This window comes from Pinus tabuliformis, chromosome J (assembly GCF_031772625.1).
Source record: "Pinus tabuliformis cultivar Carrire ecotype Pingquan chromosome J, CPIR1, whole genome shotgun sequence".
Lineage (NCBI taxonomy): Eukaryota > Viridiplantae > Streptophyta > Pinopsida > Pinales > Pinaceae > Pinus > Pinus tabuliformis.
In genome coordinates, this window is record NC_142295.1 from 217739216 (window position 1) to 217746704 (window position 7489).

Below are 7489 nucleotides of genomic sequence, written 5' to 3' on the forward strand. Positions count from 1 at the left end.
GTATATATTTGAAATTCTGTTGGCAACATGACTTCTTTGCCATACACTCACTAAGAAGGTGTAAACCCTGTTGTGTTTTTCCAAGTGATTCTATATGCCCAGAGTGCTTCATTGAGCTTATCTGCCCAATCCTTCCTGTTTGTTGCCACTGTTTTTGTCATGATCCCTTCTAGTGTCTTGTTTGTAGATTCCACTTGGCCATTGGCCTGCGGATGGTATGGTGTACTCCTTCTGTGCTTGATTTTGTACTTGTTAGTAATTTCTTGAACCAATCTAGAAGTGAATTGACTTCCTTGGTCGGTTACTATCTATCTGGAAACTCCATATCTAACAAAGATTTCTTCGAAAAGGAAATTGACTACTATTTTTTCAGTTGCCCTTACAAGTGCCTTTGCTTCAACCCATTTAGTCACATAATCGATACATACAAGAATGTACTTCTTAACTTTGGATGGTGGATTGATGGGTCTAACAAAGTCGAGAGCCCATTTTTCAAATGTCTCTAGATGTACTTGTGGCTATAGTGGCATCTCATCAGAGGTGGTTGGCTTGCCCATGCGTTGGCAGCTGTCACAACTTCTTACATACTTCTTTGAATCTTTGAAAATTGATGGCCAATAGTAGCCAAGGCTAAGAATTTTGTGTGTTGTCCTCTTAGCTGCAAAATGGCCACCACAAGGTTGATCATGGCATGATGTTAGTATATCAATAATTTCATCCTCTCTTATGCATCTTTTAATGATCATATCATAACCAGTGTAAAAAAATCGCCATTAACCCATGAATATCTTGCGCTTTGTTTGATGAGTATTTTCTTCTTTGAACTCAAAGATGGAGGTACTTTTCCTGTGGACAAGTAATTAGCTAAATCAACATACCATGGAGTTAACACTGAAATTGCAAACAAGTGTTCATCAGGAAATGAATCTTCAACTTGGACAGCTTCACGTGGATTTTGTAGTCTAGAAAAGTAATCTGCTACCTGGTTCTCTTTCCCTAGCCTGTCCAGTATGGTGAGATTAAATTCCTGCAGTAAGAGTAACCATCTGGTGATCCTGCCATTAGTAATAGGTTTGTTCATTAAGTATATAATGGCTGAGAGGTCAGTGTGAACGAGGACTTCATATCCAGTTATGTAGTGACAAAATTTGTTCACTGCATGTATAATTGCAAGCATTTCCTTTTCCATTACTGTGTAGTTGAGTTTAGCAGGAGTCAATTTTTTATTGATAAAGTAAATGGCATAAGTTAAAGCATCTTCTTTGTGCCCTAATGAAGCCCCTACTGCTGTATCGGATGGATTAGTTGATATGTGAAAAGGTAAAGTCCAATTGGGTCCCCTTAAAACTAAAGGAGTGCTTAGTTTCTTTTTTAGTTTCTCAAAAGCATTTTGACAAGCCTCATTCCAATTGAAGGACACATCTTTTGCAAGAAGTTTAAACAAAGGCAAAGCTATCCTACTAAAGTTTTCAATAAATCTCCGATAATAGCTTGCATAACCAAGAAAGCTTCTTACATCTTTTTGATTTGATGGAATTGGAAATTCGACAATAATTTGTATTTTGGTTTGATCTACCTTGATTCCCTCGGGAGAAATATGATGTCCTAAGATTATTCCCTCATTTATCATCATATAACATTTTTCATTGCTTAAAGACAAGTTTGTTTCTATATATCGTTGTAAAAATTTCTCTAGATTTTGCAAAAAATTGTCAAAGGAATCTCCATATACTAAAAAATCATCCATATATACCTCAACACATTCATGGACCAGATCAACAAAAATTGCTAATATTGCTCTTTGAAACGTCGTTGGAGCATTGCACAAGCCAAATGGTAGTACATTGTAAGCATACGTGCCCCAGGGACAGGTAAATGTTGTTTTGTCTTGGTCTTTTAAGGCTATGCTGATATGATTGTAGCCACTAAAACCATCCAGAAAGGAAAATAACATTTTTCCAACTAATGTATCCAAAACTTGATCAATAAATGGTAGTGGAAAATAATCTTTAAGGGTGGCCTTATTTAGTTCTTGATAGTCAACACAAACTCGCCACTTACTATTTTTCTTGGGAACTATTACTAACGGAGATACCCATTGGCTGTCAGAAATGGGGTATATGAACTTTAATTTTAGTAACTTCTGCACTTCGTCTCTTACAATCTCTTTGAGCATGGGGTTCATCCGTCTCTATGGCTGCCTCATTGGTTGAATACTAGTGTCTGTATAGATATGGTGAGTGCAAGTTTCTGGGTGAATTCCCTGCATGTCAGTGTAGTCCCAAGCGAATGCCTTTTGGTATTTGGTAAGCAAATCAAGCAATTTCCGTTCCTGAGATGTTTCTAGAAATGCCCCAATGTTCAATGTTTTTCCTGGGCTGATTTCTATAGTCTTGCTTTGTGTGTTTGTAATGGAGTTGATTGGAAAGATCTCTTCAAATAATGTTTTTAGAGAATACATGGTACAAGTTTCCTGAAAGCTTTGTGCCAATATTTGATCTGCAATAGTGTATTGTTCATTTCTCAACTCTTCTGAAACATCAAGTTGAGAGATAAACATTTCCACTAAATCTTCATTGTTGTTCTCCTCGATATCATATATTTGATTGATGCTTAAAACAGAGTATATTTCTTCCTTATCATTGTATTTGTCATCAAGCCATAGGTTTTGTGTTACTGTTGGGGCTTGTGCTGATGGGTACAAGGTAAGTTGTTTTCTCTCTGTGCCTCTAGAAATGATCATGTTACCAGATCTACACCCAATGAATGCATCAGCAGTTGCCAACCATGGTCTGCCAAGTATGAGTGGGTGTCCTCCTAAATTTGATTTTGGCTGGAGTACTAAGAAATCAACTGGATACTCCCAAGAGTCCAGTGAAACAATTATATCTTCCAGTACCCCTTCAGGAATGACTTTAGAGCGATCTGCTAATTCCAAAACAATCGGGGTTGACTGTAAATTTGTTAGCTGCAAAGTTTTCATTGTGTCCAATGTCATTACATTTATTGCAACTCCTAAATCAATCAGAGTGTTTGGAATTGAAATTTTGTTGATAATTGATATGACTCTAGGTATGCCTGGGTCAACGTATTTTTCCATGGATATGATATTTTACCTCAGGCCAGCTAAACTGCAAATAACATGTATTGTTTGTGGATCAAATCCTTTCTTTGTAGGATTTTTGAGTTAGAGCTCTTTAATGGCTTTGGTATAAATCAGAATATCCTTGATTTTCTGGAGTAATGGTACTTTGACATACACATTTCTCAATTCATCAAGAACATCAAATTGTGGCAATGGTGTGGGTAACTTTGGTTGAAGTAATCGTTCTGGAAATGGAGGTGATGGTAGTGTTTTGATTTGTTGACCCTGTTCTAAATTGTTTTGTGTTGGGTCATTTTGTTTACTGCGTGTTGGTTTTTCTTGTTCATCAATTTGACTCTCTTTTTGTGACTGCATTGTAACAGGTGGAGGTTCTTTTTGCAGAGTTCGACTTGACCTTAGTTCAATGTTTTGCAATGGCAGAGTTGGGTATAAGGGTCCTTCATCCACGCTGTAAGCTGGTCTATCTATTTGGTTATTTGGGTTAGCTATGGGTTGAGTTGGTAGCTGTGTGGGTTTAGGAGGTTGGTTGGATGGTAATTGTAGCTGTGGTGAATTTATTTGTGGAGGAGAAGGTAAGATTTGTTGAGGATTTTGCTATTGATAAGAAACTGGTTGCTGAGGGTATTGTTGTGGATATGGTTGAGAATATCGTTGCTGATAGTGTTGGGGATATGGTTGAGAAAATGGTTGGTGATATTACTGAGGTTGTTGTCGAGTAAACTACTGAGGATAAGAATATCATTTCCATCCTTGTTGTGGATATGTTTGTTGTTGTTGATTAAACCAATTTTGCCAAGGCATCGGAACATTCCAAGAATTTTGAACGGGCATGTTATAATTTGCTGGATTTGGATTTTGATACATACCTGGAGGTCTTGGCTGCCATGGCCTTCTAGCTCCCATGAAATACATGTTCTCCATTTCTGCATTGGCTTCCAAATTATAATTCTGCAAAATTTTCATCTTTGTGCAATCCTTAGTGTCATGATTTTCTGTACAAAACCCACAAATCTGCACATTATCTAAAGGACATTCTTTCAAAGCATGTTTTCGTTTGCATTTGGGACAGAATATAGATAACTCTTGTTCTTGTTCATATTGTCTTTTCTTTGTTTTTAAAGTGTCTATTTGATTCCCCAAGGTGCTTAAAAGGTTTGTTTTGAAATCTTCAAATAGATTGCCTAGTTCAACTCTAGTAATATTTCCTGTGGCAGATTTAGTGATCTTAGATGTCATAGCTCTTTTTCCATTTCTTGCCCTACTTCTAGAGTACTTTTGACACAAGTCAACAATCTCATCAAAAGGTAAATTAGAAATGTCCCCTTTACCCATGAGATTGAGGTCATCTAGATACTCATCCCGGATGCCCTTAAGAAATATTGTTCGAATAAGATCAACAGACATGGTTCTATGTTTTGATTTTTGTAGATTATATGAGAATCTTTCCAAGTATTCCTCTAAGGTCTCATCTTCTTGTTGATTCATTCTAAAAATGTCATCTTTAGAATCTTTTGATCGATAGTAAGGTTGATACTTCTTCAAAAGGATTTTTCTCATGTCATCCCAATCAGTGATTGAATGTTTACCTAATCCCATGGACCACCTAAGTGCTGCTTCTTTTAATGTAGTAGGAAAAATTCGAAGTCTATGTGCATCATCGGTATATCCATAGGTTCGGCATACTATGTCAAATTCGAACAAAAACAAGTCAGGGTCTTCAAATGCCATACCATAAAAGTTTGGTAATACAGATGGTGGTATATTTTTCATTTTAATTTCTTCATCCATATACTCTCCTCTATCTTGAATTGGAAATTTAAATGTGGATTCCTCTATCTCTGGTGGATTTGGATTTCCTCCAAACAGAGTATCATTTCCTTGTTTTTCTTCATTCTCTCTTTTTCTTCTCCTTTCTTCCATTTGTCTCTCATACTCTCTTAGTTGTTTTGCAGTAGGTCCTCTAGATCCTCCGTCTTCAGCCATTGTGATTTGTGATTTGTCTAAGGTTTCTATATCTTCTTCTTGCTTTAGTTCTTGAGGGAAAATCTATTCAAAGATAGGCTGTTGGATTATTGTACTGCTCTCTTTTAGTTTCCCTACTGTAGAAGTCTCAGGTATATATCTTTTCTTTGCCTCATGAGCTAGTAGGATTTGTCTTTCAACGAGAGTAAGTCTTTGGCCTGATCTTTGTTTTTCCTCAAGTTTTTCCACAATAACTTTTCTAGTTGGTGTTGTGTAATCAATCCTTTCTAACGGTTCTCCTCCTAATGGTGGGTTAGTTGTTGGTTGGGGGTCTTTTGTGAATTTTTCTTTCTCATCCCTAAATCTAGACATAAATAAACATGACTAAAAATTAAATTTAAATCTATGTTTTTGTTGTTTTGTTGATTTTAAGTGTTTTTTAGATTTTTTTTCTAAATCTTTCTAGTTGCACCTCCCCGGCAATGGCGCCAAAATGTTTGGTCTTTACTTACTAAGGTAAGTTAAGCTCTTAATTCCTTTATCAACCCGAGAAAGTACACTTAGAGGCACTCATCTAATGTATATAGATCTAGAAGGATCTAAGGTTCTAATGATAGCCTAGTGAAATGAAATTAACAATACTCTCTTACAAGAGGTTCTTCCTTGTCTTTTCAAACACTTAAGCATCAATTTAGATTAAAAAAAATCTAATGAAATTCTGATTGTCTAAGTAACAAAACAGAGTATTAATGACTGGTTAAAAATCCTATCATTCCCTTACAAGAATCTTGCTTAATAGAATCCTTTCCAATCCTTGGATCATAACAGTTCAAAGCAATTTCAACACCTAACTAATCCAAGCAACAAATAAGATAAGTAACGTTGCAAACCAATGACAGTTGAATCTCTTACAAGAATCACTTATCTAAATGCAAATTGAATTTAACAATTACAAATCTGAATCACTTGGAAATCAAACCGTGAACTATCTTTGAAATTAAAGCTAATAAGCAAATATCGAAATTATACAACAACAAGCATATATATGTCAATCTTCAAGATCAGTATTGGTTGAGTCCTTTTACAAGGCTCTTTCCACAATGAATACAAATCCTTTCCAATTAACAACTGCAATCACATAACCTTCCCCACAGCACATAAAATAATCTATGAGTTTTAAATCTATCTATGAAACTAGTAAAGAAACCTGATGACAGAGTGTACCAGCGTAGTGATGAGGGCCCTTCAACACTTCACAAGCACACTGAAAACGATTCAGAAGAATATGAATATTGGATCTGAAGGCATAAAATTGATAGTGAATTCTGTATTAAGTTTGGAATTAAAAATGCATAAACTATACTTTCATGTGTCCAAAATCTAGCAGAAACATAGTCTTTCCTCATAGGTTATTTATCACAAATCCTATAACAAAATAAGCTATTCCTCCTCCATATTATCCGAATGGAATTCTTTTAATCACATCCAAGAAGGTCGAAATTAGATCAGTTCCTTCATTTATGCAAAAATTCTCAAAATAGAAATTATTTTGTTCACAAAATCTAGAAATTCTGCTAAAGTGGCTGGGTTTGACCAGCGTTGACTAGACACCTATTTTCTTCAAATTCGAAAGTTGATAGGTAATCCACCATCCATGTACATTTAGCTTCATGCCCACAATCTTCAAATTCGCCAACCTGTTATGCAACATGTCAAACCATGGAGCAATTACAGGAAGTTACAACTTCTTGTAATTTTCTGGAAAATGTCATTTTTAACACAATAATTTCAAAAATTAATTTCAAGCTAAAAATAATGATAATGACATCATATCATTTAGTTTCTAAGGATTATAGATGGAATATGAAGGTTAAATGGTCAAAAATGATAATCAAAAGAGGATTTTTAAGTGAAATGGATAGTCATAATTTGATACCAACAATGCCCTGATTTCCAAGATAGACTTATGGAAAATGGGTTCGACATGTCCATAACTAACTGCAACATCCTTTGACACATGATCACATTGTTATCAGCCTAACTTGACCAAACACTATTTTCTTTCAGTTTTGTTTCCTTAAATTAACACAACTTTCTATTTTTGGCAATTTTCAAGTCCTAAACTTCTCAGGCCATTTTGAGGGCATAAATGACATTTTCAGGGAAAACATAGAGACTTGAAAAGTGCTGAGTAACACACACCTCCCACATTTACCCAAGTTAAATGGTCCGTTAGGGTAAACATTTGATGAGAGACTACTATGATATTATGCAACTCCCCATGTACAGTTAAGGAAGTGGAACTGACAAAATCAAACCAACCTGACCTTCCACACATGCTACAAAACCTTCAGGAGCCAACCAACCCTACCAAGTGACCAACTGTTATGAACATAAATTATGTAAAAATAAATAAAAATA